The 16,202-nt window shown below is 42.6% G+C and overlaps 30 non-coding genes across 30 annotated transcripts; all 30 read right to left on the bottom strand.

Annotated features, from left to right (window-relative positions):
* Nucleotides 1-77: 77 nt before the first annotated feature.
* trnav-uac (transfer RNA valine (anticodon UAC)) lies at nucleotides 78-150 on the bottom strand. The gene has a single exon. It is a non-coding gene; the product is annotated as a tRNA-Val (tRNA).
* Nucleotides 151-382: 232 nt separating this feature from the next.
* trnal-caa (transfer RNA leucine (anticodon CAA)) lies at nucleotides 383-455 on the bottom strand. The gene has a single exon. It is a non-coding gene; the product is annotated as a tRNA-Leu (tRNA).
* Nucleotides 456-1,084: 629 nt separating this feature from the next.
* Nucleotides 1,085-1,157, bottom strand: trnav-aac (transfer RNA valine (anticodon AAC)). Its single transcript has one exon. It is a non-coding gene; the product is annotated as a tRNA-Val (tRNA).
* Nucleotides 1,158-1,397: 240 nt separating this feature from the next.
* On the bottom strand, nucleotides 1,398-1,470 carry trnav-uac (transfer RNA valine (anticodon UAC)). Its single transcript has one exon. It is a non-coding gene; the product is annotated as a tRNA-Val (tRNA).
* Nucleotides 1,471-2,404: 934 nt separating this feature from the next.
* On the bottom strand, nucleotides 2,405-2,477 carry trnav-aac (transfer RNA valine (anticodon AAC)). Its single transcript has one exon. It is a non-coding gene; the product is annotated as a tRNA-Val (tRNA).
* A 240-nt stretch (nucleotides 2,478-2,717) lies between these two features.
* Nucleotides 2,718-2,790, bottom strand: trnav-uac (transfer RNA valine (anticodon UAC)). Its single transcript has one exon. It is a non-coding gene; the product is annotated as a tRNA-Val (tRNA).
* Nucleotides 2,791-3,216: 426 nt separating this feature from the next.
* On the bottom strand, nucleotides 3,217-3,289 carry trnav-aac (transfer RNA valine (anticodon AAC)). Its single transcript has one exon. It is a non-coding gene; the product is annotated as a tRNA-Val (tRNA).
* A 435-nt stretch (nucleotides 3,290-3,724) lies between these two features.
* trnav-aac (transfer RNA valine (anticodon AAC)) lies at nucleotides 3,725-3,797 on the bottom strand. Its single transcript has one exon. It is a non-coding gene; the product is annotated as a tRNA-Val (tRNA).
* A 240-nt stretch (nucleotides 3,798-4,037) lies between these two features.
* Nucleotides 4,038-4,110, bottom strand: trnav-uac (transfer RNA valine (anticodon UAC)). The gene has a single exon. It is a non-coding gene; the product is annotated as a tRNA-Val (tRNA).
* A 1,256-nt stretch (nucleotides 4,111-5,366) lies between these two features.
* trnav-uac (transfer RNA valine (anticodon UAC)) lies at nucleotides 5,367-5,439 on the bottom strand. Its single transcript has one exon. It is a non-coding gene; the product is annotated as a tRNA-Val (tRNA).
* Nucleotides 5,440-5,865: 426 nt separating this feature from the next.
* On the bottom strand, nucleotides 5,866-5,938 carry trnav-aac (transfer RNA valine (anticodon AAC)). Its single transcript has one exon. It is a non-coding gene; the product is annotated as a tRNA-Val (tRNA).
* A 435-nt stretch (nucleotides 5,939-6,373) lies between these two features.
* trnav-aac (transfer RNA valine (anticodon AAC)) lies at nucleotides 6,374-6,446 on the bottom strand. The gene has a single exon. It is a non-coding gene; the product is annotated as a tRNA-Val (tRNA).
* A 240-nt stretch (nucleotides 6,447-6,686) lies between these two features.
* On the bottom strand, nucleotides 6,687-6,759 carry trnav-uac (transfer RNA valine (anticodon UAC)). Its single transcript has one exon. It is a non-coding gene; the product is annotated as a tRNA-Val (tRNA).
* Nucleotides 6,760-8,015: 1,256 nt separating this feature from the next.
* trnav-uac (transfer RNA valine (anticodon UAC)) lies at nucleotides 8,016-8,088 on the bottom strand. The gene has a single exon. It is a non-coding gene; the product is annotated as a tRNA-Val (tRNA).
* A 426-nt stretch (nucleotides 8,089-8,514) lies between these two features.
* On the bottom strand, nucleotides 8,515-8,587 carry trnav-aac (transfer RNA valine (anticodon AAC)). Its single transcript has one exon. It is a non-coding gene; the product is annotated as a tRNA-Val (tRNA).
* A 435-nt stretch (nucleotides 8,588-9,022) lies between these two features.
* Nucleotides 9,023-9,095, bottom strand: trnav-aac (transfer RNA valine (anticodon AAC)). Its single transcript has one exon. It is a non-coding gene; the product is annotated as a tRNA-Val (tRNA).
* A 240-nt stretch (nucleotides 9,096-9,335) lies between these two features.
* Nucleotides 9,336-9,408, bottom strand: trnav-uac (transfer RNA valine (anticodon UAC)). Its single transcript has one exon. It is a non-coding gene; the product is annotated as a tRNA-Val (tRNA).
* Nucleotides 9,409-9,834: 426 nt separating this feature from the next.
* Nucleotides 9,835-9,907, bottom strand: trnav-aac (transfer RNA valine (anticodon AAC)). The gene has a single exon. It is a non-coding gene; the product is annotated as a tRNA-Val (tRNA).
* Nucleotides 9,908-10,342: 435 nt separating this feature from the next.
* trnav-aac (transfer RNA valine (anticodon AAC)) lies at nucleotides 10,343-10,415 on the bottom strand. Its single transcript has one exon. It is a non-coding gene; the product is annotated as a tRNA-Val (tRNA).
* A 240-nt stretch (nucleotides 10,416-10,655) lies between these two features.
* On the bottom strand, nucleotides 10,656-10,728 carry trnav-uac (transfer RNA valine (anticodon UAC)). The gene has a single exon. It is a non-coding gene; the product is annotated as a tRNA-Val (tRNA).
* Nucleotides 10,729-11,155: 427 nt separating this feature from the next.
* On the bottom strand, nucleotides 11,156-11,228 carry trnav-aac (transfer RNA valine (anticodon AAC)). Its single transcript has one exon. It is a non-coding gene; the product is annotated as a tRNA-Val (tRNA).
* Nucleotides 11,229-11,663: 435 nt separating this feature from the next.
* Nucleotides 11,664-11,736, bottom strand: trnav-aac (transfer RNA valine (anticodon AAC)). Its single transcript has one exon. It is a non-coding gene; the product is annotated as a tRNA-Val (tRNA).
* A 240-nt stretch (nucleotides 11,737-11,976) lies between these two features.
* On the bottom strand, nucleotides 11,977-12,049 carry trnav-uac (transfer RNA valine (anticodon UAC)). The gene has a single exon. It is a non-coding gene; the product is annotated as a tRNA-Val (tRNA).
* Nucleotides 12,050-12,475: 426 nt separating this feature from the next.
* On the bottom strand, nucleotides 12,476-12,548 carry trnav-aac (transfer RNA valine (anticodon AAC)). The gene has a single exon. It is a non-coding gene; the product is annotated as a tRNA-Val (tRNA).
* A 748-nt stretch (nucleotides 12,549-13,296) lies between these two features.
* On the bottom strand, nucleotides 13,297-13,369 carry trnav-uac (transfer RNA valine (anticodon UAC)). The gene has a single exon. It is a non-coding gene; the product is annotated as a tRNA-Val (tRNA).
* Nucleotides 13,370-13,795: 426 nt separating this feature from the next.
* On the bottom strand, nucleotides 13,796-13,868 carry trnav-aac (transfer RNA valine (anticodon AAC)). Its single transcript has one exon. It is a non-coding gene; the product is annotated as a tRNA-Val (tRNA).
* Nucleotides 13,869-14,303: 435 nt separating this feature from the next.
* trnav-aac (transfer RNA valine (anticodon AAC)) lies at nucleotides 14,304-14,376 on the bottom strand. Its single transcript has one exon. It is a non-coding gene; the product is annotated as a tRNA-Val (tRNA).
* Nucleotides 14,377-14,616: 240 nt separating this feature from the next.
* trnav-uac (transfer RNA valine (anticodon UAC)) lies at nucleotides 14,617-14,689 on the bottom strand. Its single transcript has one exon. It is a non-coding gene; the product is annotated as a tRNA-Val (tRNA).
* Nucleotides 14,690-15,623: 934 nt separating this feature from the next.
* trnav-aac (transfer RNA valine (anticodon AAC)) lies at nucleotides 15,624-15,696 on the bottom strand. The gene has a single exon. It is a non-coding gene; the product is annotated as a tRNA-Val (tRNA).
* Nucleotides 15,697-15,936: 240 nt separating this feature from the next.
* Nucleotides 15,937-16,009, bottom strand: trnav-uac (transfer RNA valine (anticodon UAC)). Its single transcript has one exon. It is a non-coding gene; the product is annotated as a tRNA-Val (tRNA).
* Between the last annotated feature and the right edge of the window lie 193 nt (nucleotides 16,010-16,202).

Raw genomic sequence — 16,202 nt, 5'->3', positions numbered from 1 at the left:
AAATTGGAGCCTTTGTAGTGTGGAAATGCGCTTGCCGGAGATCCATTTCAGCATGTTTAGTTAAAAAACACTCAATTTGTTTCTGCCCAGTTTCGAACTGGGGACCTTTCGCGTGTAAAGCGAACGTGATAACCACTACACTAGAGAAACCTCACAGTGAGTTTAGTGGCCTTTTTCCAAGACAGGTTCATCCCATAATCTGCACCGCACGCAGAGTGTCAGTCTGTGTAGATTCCACAAACAACAGAACAGAGATAATTCACCATTGGAGTCTGGCTTGAGATCCTTAGTATGATTGCCTTCAAATAGCTTTTAGCCTTTGTAGCTGGATATCCACTTACCTTAGAGCCATTTCAGCACATATAGTAAAAATTGCTCAAGTTGCTTCCACCCAGTTTCGAACTGGGGACCTTTCGCGTTTGAGGCGAACGTGATAACCACTACACTATGGAAACCTGTCTTCAGGAAGCAGAAGAAAATCTTCAGACTCACAAAATAAAATGTGTATAATGTAAAAGGGAGATAGATACTCTTGGCGTTGCAAACAATTCATACTTTCTGTCAAAAGTTGGTCGTTGTTTCTGCTCGGTTTCGAACCGAGGACCTTTCGCGTGTTAGGCGAACGTGATAACCACTAGACTACAGAAACTTCACTTTGGGTTGAGTGGTCTTTTTCCAAGACAGGTTCATCCAATAATATGCACTGCAAGCAGAGTGTCAGTCTGTGTAGATTCCACAAACAACAGGACAGAGCTAATTCATCATGGTAGTCTGACTTGAGGTCCTTAGTATGATTGCCTCCAAATAGCTTGAAATTATAGCCTTTGTAGCATGGAAATCCACTAACCTGAGAGCCATTTCAGCACATATAGTAAAAATTACTCAAGATGTTTCCACCCAGTTTCGAACTGAGGACCTTTCGCGTGTGTGTCGAACGTGATAACCACTACACTATGGAAACCTGTCTTGAAGTAGCATAAGGAAGTCTTGCGAATCACGAATTTTAAAAAACGTATAATGTAAAAGAGAGCTAAATACTCTTAGCGTCGCAAACAATCTATACTTTCTGTCAAAAGCTGACCGCTGTTTCTGCTCGGTTTCGAACCGAGGACCTTTCGCGTGTTAGGCGAACGTGATAACCACTACACTACAGAAACCTCATGGTGAGCTTAATTGCCTTTTTCCAAGACAGGTTCATCCCATAATCTGCCCTGCAATCAGAGTGTTGGTCTGTGTAAATTCCACAAGCAACAGGAAAGTGCTCATTGGGCTTGGTAGTCTCTCTTGAGATCCTTAGCACGATTGCCTTCAACTAGCTTGAAATTGGAGCCTTTGTAGTGTGGAAATGCGCTTGCCGGAGATCCATTTCAGCATGTTTAGTTAAAAAACACTCAATTTGTTTCTGCCCAGTTTCGAACTGGGGACCTTTCGCATGTAAAGCGAACGTGATAACCACTACACTACAGAAACCTCACAGTGAGTTTAGTGGCCTTTTTCCAAGACAGGTTCATCCCATAATCTGCACCGCAAGCAGAGTGTCAGTCTGTGTAGATTCCACAAACAACAGAACAGAGATAATTCACCATTGGAGTCTGGCTTGAGATCCTTAGTATGATTGCCTTCAAATAGCTTTTAGCCTTTGTAGCTGGATATCCACTTACCTTAGAGCCATTTCAGCACATATAGTAAAAAATCCTCAAGTTGTTTCCACCCAGTTTCGAACTGGGGACCTTTCGCGTGTGAGGCTAACGTGATAACCACTACACTATGGAAACCTGTCTTCAGGAAGCAGAAGAAAATCTTCAGACTCACAAATTAAAATGTGTATAATGTAAAAGGGAGATAGATACTCTTGGCGTTGCAAACAATTCATACTTTCTGTCAAAAGTTGGTCGCTGTTTCTGCTCGGTTTCGAACCGAGGACCTTTCGCGTGTTAGGCGATCGTGATAACCACTACACTACAGAAACTTCACTTTGGGTTGAGTGGTCTTTTTCCAAGACAGGTTCATCCAATAATATGCACTGCAAGCAGAGTGTCAGTCTGTGTAGATTCCACAAACAACAGGACAGAGCTAATTCATCATGGTAGTCTGACTTGAGGTCCTTAGTATGATTGCCTCCAAATAGCTTGAAATTATAGCCTTTGTAGCATGGAAATCCACTAACCTGAGAGCCATTTCAGCACATATAGTAAAAATTACTCAAGATGTTTCCACCCAGTTTCGAACTGAGGACCTTTCGCATGTGAGGCGAACGTGATAACCACTACACTATGGAAACCTGTCTTGAAGTAGCATAAGGAAGTCTTGCGAATCACGAATTTTGAAAAACGTATAATGTAAAAGAGAGCTAAATACTCTTAGCGTCGCAAACAATCTATACTTTCTGTCAAAAGCTGACCGCTGTTTCTGCTCGGTTTCGAACCGAGGACCTTTCGCGTGTTAGGCGAACGTGATAACCACTACACTACAGAAACCTCATGGTGAGCTTAATTGCCTTTTTCCAAGACAGGTTCATCCCATAATCTGCCCTGCAATCAGAGTGTTGGTCTGTGTAAATTCCACAAGCAACAGGAAAGTGCTCATTGGGCTTGGTAGTCTGTCTTGAGATCCTTAGCACGATTGCCTTCAACTAGCTTGAAATTGGAGCCTTTGTAGTGTGGAAATGCGCTTGCCGGAGATCCATTTCAGCATGTTTAGTTAAAAAACACTCAATTTGTTTTTGCCCAGTTTCGAACTGGGGACCTTTCGCATGTAAAGCGAACGTGATAACCACTACACTACAGAAACCTCACAGTGAGTTTGGTGGCCTTTTTCCAAGACAGGTTCATCCCATAATCTGCACCGCAAGCAGAGTGTCAGTCTGTGTAGATTCCACAAACAACAGAACAGAGATAATTCACCATTGGAGTCTGGCTTGAGATCCTTAGTATGATTGCCTTCAAATAGCTTTTAGCCTTTGTAGCTGGATATCCACTTACCTTAGAGCCATTTCAGCACATATAGTAAAAAATCCTCAAGTTGTTTCCACCCAGTTTCGAACTGGGGACCTTTCGCGTGTGAGGCGAACGTGATAACCACTACACTATGGAAACCTGTCTTCAGGAAGCAGAAGAAAATCTTCAGACTCACAAATTAAAATGTGTATAATGTAAAAGGGAGATAGATACTCTTGGCGTTGCAAACAATTCATACTTTCTGTCAAAAGTTGGTCGCTGTTTCTGCTCGGTTTCGAACCGAGGACCTTTCGCGTGTTAGGCGAACGTGATAACCACTACACTACAGAAACTTCACTTTGGGTTGAGTGGTCTTTTTCCAAGACAGGTTCATCCAATAATATGCACTGCAAGCAGAGTGTCAGTCTGTGTAGATTCCACAAACAACAGGACAGAGCTAATTCATCATGGTAGTCTGACTTGAGGTCCTTAGTATGATTGCCTCCAAATAGCTTGAAATTACAGCCTTTGTAGCATGGAAATCCACTAACCTGAGAGCCATTTCAGCACATATAGTAAAAATTACTCAAGATGTTTCCACCCAGTTTCGAACTGGGGACCTTTCGCGTGTGAGGCGAACGTGATAACCACTACACTATGGAAACCTGTCTGGAGGTAGCATAAGGAAGTCTTGCGAATCACGAATTTTAAAAAACGTATAATGTAAAAGAGAGCTAAATACTCTTAGCGTCGCAAACAATCTATACTTTCTGTCAAAAGCTGACCGCTGTTTCTGCTCGGTTTCGAACCGAGGACCTTTCGCGTGTTAGGCGAACGTGATAACCACTACACTACAGAAACCTCATGGTGAGCTTAATTGCCTTTTTCCAAGACAGGTTCATCCCATAATCTGCCCTGCAATCAGAGTGTTGGTCTGTGTAAATTCCACAAGCAACAGGAAAGTGCTCATTGGGCTTGGTAGTCTCTCTTGAGATCCTTAGCACGATTGCCTTCAACTAGCTTGAAATTGGAGCCTTTGTAGTGTGGAAATGCGCTTGCCGGAGATCCATTTCAGCATGTTTAGTTAAAAAACACTCAATTTGTTTCTGCCCAGTTTCGAACTGGGGACCTTTCGCATGTAAAGCGAACGTGATAACCACTACACTACAGAAACCTCACAGTGAGTTTAGTGGCCTTTTTCCAAGACAGGTTCATCCCATAATCTGCACCGCAAGCAGAGTGTCAGTCTGTGTAGATTCCACAAACAACAGAACAGAGATAATTCACCATTGGAGTCTGGCTTGAGATCCTTAGTATGATTGCCTTCAAATAGCTTTTAGCCTTTGTAGCTGGATATCCACTTACCTTAGAGCCATTTCAGCACATATAGTAAAAAATCCTCAAGTTGTTTCCACCCAGTTTCGAACTGGGGACCTTTCGCGTGTGAGGCTAACGTGATAACCACTACACTATGGAAACCTGTCTTCAGAAAGCAGAAGAAAATCTTCAGACTCACAAATTAAAATGTGTATAATGTAAAAGGGAGATAGATACTCTTGGCGTTGCAAACAATTCATACTTTCTGTCAAAAGTTGGTCGCTGTTTCTGCTCTGTTTCGAACTGAGGACCTTTCGCGTGTTAGGCGAACGTGATAACCACTACACTACAGAAACTTCACTTTGGGTTGTGTGGTCTTTTTCCAAGACAGGTTCATCCAATAATATGCACTGCAAGCAGAGTGTCAGTCTGTGTAGATTCCAAAAAACAACAGGACAGAGCTAATTCATCATGGTAGTCTGACTTGAGGTCCTTAGTATGATTGCCTCCAAATAGCTTGATTTGTTGAAATTACAGCCTTTGTAGCATGGAAATCCACTAACCTGAGAGCCATTTCAGCACATATAGTAAAAATTACTCAAGATGTTTCCACCCAGTTTCGAACTGGGGACCTTTCGCGTGTGAGGCGAACGTGATAACCACTACACTATGGAAACCTGTCTTGAGGTAGCATAAGGAAGTCTTGCGAATCACGAATTTTAAAAAACGTATAATGTAAAAGAGAGCTAAATACTCTTAGCGTCGCAAACAATCTATACTTTCAGTCAAAAGCTGACCGCTGTTTCTGCTCGGTTTCGAAACGAGGACCTTTCGCGTGTTAGGCGAACGTGATAACCACTACACTACAGAAACCTCATGGTGAGCTTAATTGCCTTTTTCCAAGACAGGTTCATCCCATAATCTGCCCTGCAATCAGAGTGTTGGTCTGTGTAAATTCCACAAGCAACAGGAAAGTGCTCATTGGGCTTGGTAGTCTCTCTTGAGATCCTTAGCACGATTGCCTTCAACTAGCTTGAAATTGGAGCCTTTGTAGTGTGGAAATGCGCTTGCCGGAGATCCATTTCAGCATGTTTAGTTAAAAAACACTCAATTTGTTTCTGCCCAGTTTCGAACTGGGGACCTTTCGCGTGTAAAGCGAACGTGATAACCACTACACTACAGAAACCTCACAGTGAGTTTAGTGGCCTTTTTCCAAGACAGGTTCATCCCATAATCTGCACCGCAAGCAGAGTGTCAGTCTGTGTAGATTCCACAAACAACAGAACAGAGATAATTCACCATTGGAGTCTGGCTTGAGATCCTTAGTATGATTGCCTTCAAATAACTTTTAGCCTTTGTAGCTGGATATCCACTTACCTTAGAGCCATTTCAGCACATATAGTAAAAATTGCTCAAGTTGTTTCCACCCAGTTTCGAACTGGGGACCTTTCGCGTGTGAGGCGAACGTGATAACCACTACACTATGGAAACCTGTCTTCAGGAAGCAGAAGGAAATCTTCAGACTCACAAATTAAAATGTGTATAATGTAAAAGGGAGATAGATACTCTTGGCGTTGCAAACAATTCATACTTTCTGTCAAAAGTTGGTCGTTGTTTCTGCTCGGTTTCGAACCGAGGACCTTTCGCGTGTTAGGCGAACGTGATAACCACTACACTACAGAAACTTCACTTTGGGTTGAGTGGTCTTTTTCCAAGACAGGTTCATCCAATAATATGCACTGCAAGCAGAGTGTCAGTCTGTGTAGATTCCACAAACAACAGGACAGAGCTAATTCATCATGGTAGTCTGACTTGAGGTCCTTAGTATGATTGCCTCCAAATAGCTTGAAATTATAGCCTTTGTAGCATGGAAATCCACTAACCTGAGAGCCATTTCAGCACATATAGTAAAAATTACTCAAGATGTTTCCACCCAGTTTCGAACTGAGGACCTTTCGCATGTGAGGCGAACGTGATAACCACTACACTATGGAAACCTGTCTTGAAGTAGCATAAGGAAGTCTTGCGAATCACGAATTTTAAAAAACGTATAATGTAAAAGAGAGCTAAATACTCTTAGCGTCGCAAACAATCTATACTTTCTGTCAAAAGCTGACCGCTGTTTCTGCTCGGTTTCGAACCGAGGACCTTTCGCGTGTTAGGCGAACGTGATAACCACTACACTACAGAAACCTCATGGTGAGCTTAATTGCCTTTTTCCAAGACAGGTTCATCCCATAATCTGCCCTGCAATCAGAGTGTTGGTCTGTGTAAATTCCACAAGCAACAGGAAAGTGCTCATTGGGCTTGGTAGTCTGTCTTGAGATCCTTAGCACGATTGCCTTCAACTAGCTTGAAATTGGAGCCTTTGTAGTGTGGAAATGCGCTTGCCGGAGATCCATTTCAGCATGTTTAGTTAAAAAACACTCAATTTGTTTTTGCCCAGTTTCGAACTGGGGACCTTTCGCATGTAAAGCGAACGTGATAACCACTACACTACAGAAACCTCACAGTGAGTTTAGTGGCCTTTTTCCAAGACAGGTTCATCCCATAATCTGCACCGCAAGCAGAGTGTCAGTCTGTGTAGATTCCACAAACAACAGAACAGAGATAATTCACCATTGGAGTCTGGCTTGAGATCCTTAGTATGATTGCCTTCAAATAGCTTTTAGCCTTTGTAGCTGGATATCCACTTACCTTAGAGCCATTTCAGCACATATAGTAAAAAATCCTCAAGTTGTTTCCACCCAGTTTCGAACTGGGGACCTTTCGCGTGTGAGGCTAACGTGATAACCACTACACTATGGAAACCTGTCTTCAGAAAGCAGAAGAAAATCTTCAGACTCACAAATTAAAATGTGTATAATGTAAAAGGGAGATAGATACTCTTGGCGTTGCAAACAATTCATACTTTCTGTCAAAAGTTGGTCGCTGTTTCTGCTCTGTTTCGAACTGAGGACCTTTCGCGTGTTAGGCGAACGTGATAACCACTACACTACAGAAACTTCACTTTGGGTTGTGTGGTCTTTTTCCAAGACAGGTTCATCCAATAATATGCACTGCAAGCAGAGTGTCAGTCTGTGTAGATTCCAAAAAACAACAGGACAGAGCTAATTCATCATGGTAGTCTGACTTGAGGTCCTTAGTATGATTGCCTCCAAATAGCTTGATTTGTTGAAATTACAGCCTTTGTAGCATGGAAATCCACTAACCTGAGAGCCATTTCAGCACATATAGTAAAAATTACTCAAGATGTTTCCACCCAGTTTCGAACTGGGGACCTTTCGCGTGTGAGGCGAACGTGATAACCACTACACTATGGAAACCTGTCTTGAGGTAGCATAAGGAAGTCTTGCGAATCACGAATTTTAAAAAACGTATAATGTAAAAGAGAGCTAAATACTCTTAGCGTCGCAAACAATCTATACTTTCAGTCAAAAGCTGACCGCTGTTTCTGCTCGGTTTCGAAACGAGGACCTTTCGCGTGTTAGGCGAACGTGATAACCACTACACTACAGAAACCTCATGGTGAGCTTAATTGCCTTTTTCCAAGACAGGTTCATCCCATAATCTGCCCTGCAATCAGAGTGTTGGTCTGTGTAAATTCCACAAGCAACAGGAAAGTGCTCATTGGGCTTGGTAGTCTCTCTTGAGATCCTTAGCACGATTGCCTTCAACTAGCTTGAAATTGGAGCCTTTGTAGTGTGGAAATGCGCTTGCCGGAGATCCATTTCAGCATGTTTAGTTAAAAAACACTCAATTTGTTTCTGCCCAGTTTCGAACTGGGGACCTTTCGCGTGTAAAGCGAACGTGATAACCACTACACTACAGAAACCTCACAGTGAGTTTAGTGGCCTTTTTCCAAGACAGGTTCATCCCATAATCTGCACCGCAAGCAGAGTGTCAGTCTGTGTAGATTCCACAAACAACAGAACAGAGATAATTCACCATTGGAGTCTGGCTTGAGATCCTTAGTATGATTGCCTTCAAATAACTTTTAGCCTTTGTAGCTGGATATCCACTTACCTTAGAGCCATTTCAGCACATATAGTAAAAATTGCTCAAGTTGTTTCCACCCAGTTTCGAACTGGGGACCTTTCGCGTGTGAGGCGAACGTGATAACCACTACACTATGGAAACCTGTCTTCAGGAAGCAGAAGGAAATCTTCAGACTCACAAATTAAAATGTGTATAATGTAAAAGGGAGATAGATACTCTTGGCGTTGCAAACAATTCATACTTTCTGTCAAAAGTTGGTCGTTGTTTCTGCTCGGTTTCGAACCGAGGACCTTTCGCGTGTTAGGCGAACGTGATAACCACTACACTACAGAAACTTCACTTTGGGTTGAGTGGTCTTTTTCCAAGACAGGTTCATCCAATAATATGCACTGCAAGCAGAGTGTCAGTCTGTGTAGATTCCACAAACAACAGGACAGAGCTAATTCATCATGGTAGTCTGACTTGAGGTCCTTAGTATGATTGCCTCCAAATAGCTTGAAATTATAGCCTTTGTAGCATGGAAATCCACTAACCTGAGAGCCATTTCAGCACATATAGTAAAAATTACTCAAGATGTTTCCACCCAGTTTCGAACTGAGGACCTTTCGCATGTGAGGCGAACGTGATAACCACTACACTATGGAAACCTGTCTTGAAGTAGCATAAGGAAGTCTTGCGAATCACGAATTTTAAAAAACGTATAATGTAAAAGAGAGCTAAATACTCTTAGCGTCGCAAACAATCTATACTTTCTGTCAAAAGCTGACCGCTGTTTCTGCTCGGTTTCGAACCGAGGACCTTTCGCGTGTTAGGCGAACGTGATAACCACTACACTACAGAAACCTCATGGTGAGCTTAATTGCCTTTTTCCAAGACAGGTTCATCCCATAATCTGCCCTGCAATCAGAGTGTTGGTCTGTGTAAATTCCACAAGCAACAGGAAAGTGCTCATTGGGCTTGGTAGTCTGTCTTGAGATCCTTAGCACGATTGCCTTCAACTAGCTTGAAATTGGAGCCTTTGTAGTGTGGAAATGCGCTTGCCGGAGATCCATTTCAGCATGTTTAGTTAAAAAACACTCAATTTGTTTTTGCCCAGTTTCGAACTGGGGACCTTTCGCATGTAAAGCGAACGTGATAACCACTACACTACAGAAACCTCACAGTGAGTTTAGTGGCCTTTTTCCAAGACAGGTTCATCCCATAATCTGCACCGCAAGCAGAGTGTCAGTCTGTGTAGATTCCACAAACAACAGAACAGAGATAATTCACCATTGGAGTCTGGCTTGAGATCCTTAGTATGATTGCCTTCAAATAGCTTTTAGCCTTTGTAGCTGGATATCCACTTACCTTAGAGCCATTTCAGCACATATAGTAAAAAATCCTCAAGTTGTTTCCACCCAGTTTCGAACTGGGGACCTTTCGCATGTGAGGCGAACGTGATAACCACTACACTATGGAAACCTGTCTTCAGGAAGCAGAAGAAAATCTTCAGACTCACAAATTAAAATGTGTATAATGTAAAAGGGAGATAGATACTCTTGGCGTTGCAAACAATTCATACTTTCTGTCAAAAGTTGGTCGCTGTTTCTGCTCGGTTTCGAACCGAGGACCTTTCGCGTGTTAGGCGAACGTGATAACCACTACACTACAGAAACTTCACTTTGGGTTGAGTGGTCTTTTTCCAAGACAGGTTCATCCAATAATATGCACTGCAAGCAGAGTGTCAGTCTGTGTAGATTCCACAAACAACAGGACAGAGCTAATTCATCATGGTAGTCTGACTTGAGGTCCTTAGTATGATTGCCTCCAAATAGCTTGAAATTACAGCCTTTGTAGCATGGAAATCCACTAACCTGAGAGCCATTTCAGCACATATAGTAAAAATTACTCAAGATGTTTCCACCCAGTTTCGAACTGGGGACCTTTCGCGTGTGAGGCGAACGTGATAACCACTACACTATGGAAACCTGTCTGGAGGTAGCATAAGGAAGTCTTGCGAATCACGAATTTTAAAAAACGTATAATGTAAAAGAGAGCTAAATACTCTTAGCGTCGCAAACAATCTATACTTTCTGTCAAAAGCTGACCGCTGTTTCTGCTCGGTTTCGAACCGAGGACCTTTCGCGTGTTAGGCGAACGTGATAACCACTACACTACAGAAACCTCATGGTGAGCTTAATTGCCTTTTTCCAAGACAGGTTCATCCCATAATCTGCCCTGCAATCAGAGTGTTGGTCTGTGTAAATTCCACAAGCAACAGGAAAGTGCTCATTGGGCTTGGTAGTCTCTCTTGAGATCCTTAGCACGATTGCCTTCAACTAGCTTGAAATTGGAGCCTTTGTAGTGTGGAAATGCGCTTGCCGGAGATCCATTTCAGCATGTTTAGTTAAAAAACACTCAATTTGTTTCTGCCCAGTTTCGAACTGGGGACCTTTCGCGTGTAAAGCGAACGTGATAACCACTACACTACAGAAACCTCACAGTGAGTTTAGTGGCCTTTTTCCAAGACAGGTTCATCCCATAATCTGCACCGCAAGCAGAGTGTCAGTCTGTGTAGATTCCACAAACAACAGAACAGAGATAATTCACCATTGGAGTCTGGCTTGAGATCCTTAGTATGATTGCCTTCAAATAGCTTTTAGCCTTTGTAGCTGGATATCCACTTACCTTAGAGCCATTTCAGCACATATAGTAAAAATTGCTCAAGTTGTTTCCACCCAGTTTCGAACTGGGGACCTTTCGCGTGTGAGGCGAACGTGATAACCACTACACTATGGAAACCTGTCTTCAGGAAGCAGAAGAAAAATCTTCAGACTCACAAATTAAAATGTGTATACTGTAAAAGGGAGATAGATACTCTTGGCGTTGCAAACAATTCATACTTTCTGTCAAAAGTTGGTCGTTGTTTCTGCTCGGTTTCGAACCGAGGACCTTTCGCGTGTTAGGCGAACGTGATAACCACTACACTACAGAAACTTCACTTTGGGTTGAGTGGTCTTTTTCCAAGACAGGTTCATCCAATAATATGCACTGCAAGCAGAGTGTCAGTCTGTGTAGATTCCACAAACAACAGGACAGAGCTAATTCATCATGGTAGTCTGACTTGAGGTCCTTAGTATGATTGCCTCCAAATAGCTTGAAATTATAGCCTTTGTAGCATGGAAATCCACTAACCTGAGAGCCATTTCAGCACATATAGTAAAAATTACTCAAGATGTTTCCACCCAGTTTCGAACTGAGGACCTTTCGCGTGTGTGTCGAACATGATAACCACTACACTATGGAAACCTGTCTGGAGGTAGCATAAGGAAGTCTTGCGAATCACGAATTTTAAAAAACGTATAATGTAAAAGAGAGCTAAATACTCTTAGCGTCGCAAACAATCTATACTTTCTGTCAAAAGCTGACCGCTGTTTCTGCTCGGTTTCGAACCGAGGACCTTTCGCGTGTTAGGCGAACGTGATAACCACTACACTACAGAAACCTCATGGTGAGCTTAATTGCCTTTTTCCAAGACAGGTTCATCCCATAATCTGCCCTGCAATCAGAGTGTTGGTCTGTGTAAATTCCACAAGCAACAGGAAAGTGCTCATTGGGCTTGGTAGTCTCTCTTGAGATCCTTAGCACGATTGCCTTCAACTAGCTTGAAATTGGAGCCTTTGTAGTGTGGAAATGCGCTTGCCGGAGATCCATTTCAGCATGTTTAGTTAAAAACCACTCAATTTGTTTTTGCCCAGTTTCGAACTGGGGACCTTTCGCGTGTAAAGCGAACGTGATAACCACTACACTACAGAAACCTCACAGTGAGTTTAGTGGCCTTTTTCCAAGACAGGTTCATCCCATAATCTGCACCGCAAGCAGAGTGTCAGTCTGTGTAGATTCCACAAACAACAGAACAGAGATAATTCACCATTGGAGTCTGGCTTGAGATCCTTAGTATGATTGCCTTCAAATAGCTTTTAGCCTTTGTAGCTGGATATCCACTTACCTTAGAGCCATTTCAGCACATATAGTAAAAATTGCTCAAGTTGTTTCCACCCAGTTTCGAACTGGGGACCTTTCGCGTGTGAGGCGAACGTGATAACCACTACACTATGGAAACCTGTCTTCAGGAAGCAGAAGAAAATCTTCAGACTCACAAATTAAAATGTGTATAATGTAAAAGGGAGATAGATACTCTTGGCGTTGCAAACAATTCATACTTTCTGTCAAAAGTTGGTCGTTGTTTCTGCTCGGTTTCGAACCGAGGACCTTTCGCGTGTTAGGCGAACGTGATAACCACTACACTACAGAAACTTCACTTTGGGTTGAGTGGTCTTTTTCCAAGACAGGTTCATCCAATAATATGCACTGCAAGCAGAGTGTCAGTCTGTGTAGATTCCACAAACAACAGGACAGAGCTAATTCATCATGGTAGTCTGACTTGAGGTCCTTAGTATGATTGCCTCCAAATAGCTTGAAATTATAGCCTTTGTAGCATGGAAATCCACTAACCTGAGAGCCATTTCAGCACATATAGTAAAAATTACTCAAGATGTTTCCACCCAGTTTCGAACTGGGGACCTTTCGCGTGTGAGGCGAACATGATAACCACTACACTATGGAAACCTGTCTTGAGGTAGCATAAGGAAGTCTTGCGAATCACGAATTTTAAAAAACGTATAATGTAAAAGAGAGCTAAATACTCTTAGCGTCGCAAACAATCTATACTTTCTGTCAAAAGCTGACTGCTGTTCCTGCTCGGTTTCGAACCGAGGACCTTTCGCGTGTTAGGCGATCGTGATAACCACTACACTACAGAAACCTCATGGTGAGCTTAATTGCCTTTTTCCAAGACAGGTTCATCCCATAATCTGCCCTGCAATCAGAGTGTTGGTCTGTGTAAATTCCACAAGCAACAGGAAAGTGCTCATTGGGCTTGGTAGTCTGTCTTGAGATCCTTAGCACGATTGCCTTCAACTAGCTTGAAATTGGAGCCTTTGTAGTGTGGAAATGCGCTTGCCGGAGATCCATTTCAGCATGTTTAGTTAAAAAACACTCAATTTGTTTCTGCCCAGTTTCGAACTGGGGACCTTTCGCGTGTAAAGCGAACGTGATAACCACTACACTACAGAAACCTCACAGTGAGTTTAGTGGCCTTTTTCCAAGACAGGTTCATCCCATAATCTGCACCGCAAGCAGAGTGTCAGTCTGTGTAGATTCCACAAACAACAGAACAGAGATAATTCACCATTGGAGTCTGGCTTGAGATCCTTAGTATGATTGCCTTCAAATAGCTTTTAGCCTTTGTAGCTGGATATCCACTTACCTTAGAGCCATTTCAGCACATATAGTAAAAATTGCTCAAGTTGTTTCCACCCAGTTTCGAACTGGGGACCTTTCGCGTGTGAGGCGAACGTGATAACCACTACACTATGGAAACCTGTCTTCAGGAAGCAGAAGAAAATCTTCAGACTCACAAATTAAAATGTGTATAATGTAAAAGGGAGATAGATACTCTTGGCGTTGCAAACAATTCATACTTTCTGTCAAAAGTTGGTCGTTGTTTCTGCTCGGTTTCGAACCGAGGACCTTTCGCGTGTTAGGCGAACGTGATAACCACTACACTACAGAAACTTCACTTTGGGTTGAGTGGTCTTTTTCCAAGACAGGTTCATCCAATAATATGCACTGCAAGCAGAGTGTCAGTCTGTGTAGATTCCACAAACAACAGGACAGAGCTAATTCATCATGGTAGTCTGACTTGAGGTCCTTAGTATGATTGCCTCCAAATAGCTTGAAATTATTGCCTTTGTAGCATGGAAATCCACTAACCTGAGAGCCATTTCAGCACATATAGTAAAAATTACTCAAGATGTTTCCACCCAGTTTCGAACTGAGGACCTTTCGCGTGTGTGTCGAACGTGATAACCACTACACTATGGAAACCTGTCTTGAAGTAGCATAAGGAAGTCTTGCGAATCACGAATTTTAAAAAACGTATAATGTAAAAGAGAGCTAAATACTCTTAGCGTCGCAAACAATCTATACTTTCTGTCAAAAGCTGACCGCTGTTTCTGCTCGGTTTCGAACCGAGGACCTTTCGCGTGTTAGGCGAACGTGATAACCACTACACTACAGAAACCTCATGGTGAGCTTAATTGCCTTTTTCCAAGACAGGTTCATCCCATAATCTGCCCTGCAATCAGAGTGTTGGTCTGTGTAAATTCCACAAGCAACAGGAAAGTGCTCATTGGGCTTGGTAGTCTGTCTTGAGATCCTTAGCACGATTGCCTTCAACTAGCTTGAAATTGGAGCCTTTGTAGTGTGGAAATGCGCTTGCCGGAGATCCATTTCAGCATGTTTAGTTAAAAAACACTCAATTTGTTTTTGCCCAGTTTCGAACTGGGGACCTTTCGCATGTAAAGCGAACGTGATAACCACTACACTACAGAAACCTCACAGTGAGTTTAGTGGCCTTTTTCCAAGACAGGTTCATCCCATAATCTGCACCGCAAGCAGAGTGTCAGTCTGTGTAGATTCCACAAACAACAGAACAGAGATAATTCACCATTGGAGTCTGGCTTGAGATCCTTAGTATGATTGCCTTCAAATAGCTTTTAGCCTTTGTAGCTGGATATCCACTTACCTTAGAGCCATTTCAGCACATATAGTAAAAAATCCTCAAGTTGTTTCCACCCAGTTTCGAACTGGGGACCTTTCGCGTGTGAGGCGAACGTGATAACCATTACACTATGGAAACCTGTCTTCAGGAAGCAGAAGAAAATCTTCAGACTCACAAATTAAAATGTGTATAATGTAAAAGGGAGATAGATACTCTTGGCGTTGCAAACAATTCATACTTTCTGTCAAAAGTTGGTCGCTGTTTCTGCTCGGTTTCGAACCGAGGACCTTTCACGTGTTAGGCGAACGTGATAACCACTACACTACAGAAACTTCACTTTGGGTTGAGTGGTCTTTTTCCAAGACAGGTTCATCCAATAATATGCACTGCAAGCAGAGTGTCAGTCTGTGTAGATTCCACAAACAACAGGACAGAGCTAATTCATCATGGTAGTCTGACTTGAGGTCCTTAGTATGATTGCCTCCAAATAGCTTGAAATTACAGCCTTTGTAGCATGGAAATCCACTAACCTGAGAGCCATTTCAGCACATATAGTAAAAATTACTCAAGATGTTTCCACCCAGTTTCGAACTGGGGACCTTTCGCGTGTTAGGCGAACGTGATAACCACTACACTATGGAAACCTCTCTTGAGGTAGCATAAGGAAGTCTTGCGAATCACGAATTTTAAAAAACGTATAATGTAAAAGAGAGCTAAATACTCTTAGCGTCGCAAACAATCTATACTTTCTGTCAAAAGCTGACCGCTGTTTCTGCTCGGTTTCGAACCGAGGACCTTTCGCGTGTTAGGCGAACGTGATAACCACTACACTACAGAAACCTCATGGTGAGCTTAATTGCCTTTTTCCAAGACAGGTTCATCCCATAATCTGCCCTGCAATCAGAGTGTTGGTCTGTGTAAATTCCACAAGCAACAGGAAAGTGCTCATTGGGCTTGGTAGTCTGTCTTGAGATCCTTAGCACGATTGCCTTCAACTAGCTTGAAATTGGAGCCTTTGTAGTGTGGAAATGCGCTTGCCGGAGATCCATTTCAGCATGTTTAGTTAAAAAACACTCAATTTGTTTCTGCCCAGTTTCGAACTGGGGACCTTTCGCGTGTAAAGCGAACGTGATAACCACTACACTACAGAAACCTCACAGTGAGTTTAGTGGCCTTTTTCCAAGACAGGTTCATCCCATAATCTGCACCGCAAGCAGAGTGTCAGTCTGTGTAGATTCCACAAACAACAGAACAGAGATAATTCACCATTGGAGTCCGGCTTGAGATCCTTAGTATGATTGCCTTCAAATAGCTTTTAGCCTTTGTAGCTGGATATCCACTTACCT

Source organism: Pseudorasbora parva, chromosome 5 (genome assembly GCF_024679245.1).
Source record: "Pseudorasbora parva isolate DD20220531a chromosome 5, ASM2467924v1, whole genome shotgun sequence".
In the NCBI taxonomy this organism is placed as follows: Eukaryota; Metazoa; Chordata; class Actinopteri; order Cypriniformes; family Gobionidae; genus Pseudorasbora; species Pseudorasbora parva.
The sequence above is the reverse complement of the archived record's forward strand: the minus strand, read 5'-3'. Positions and strand labels throughout refer to the sequence as shown.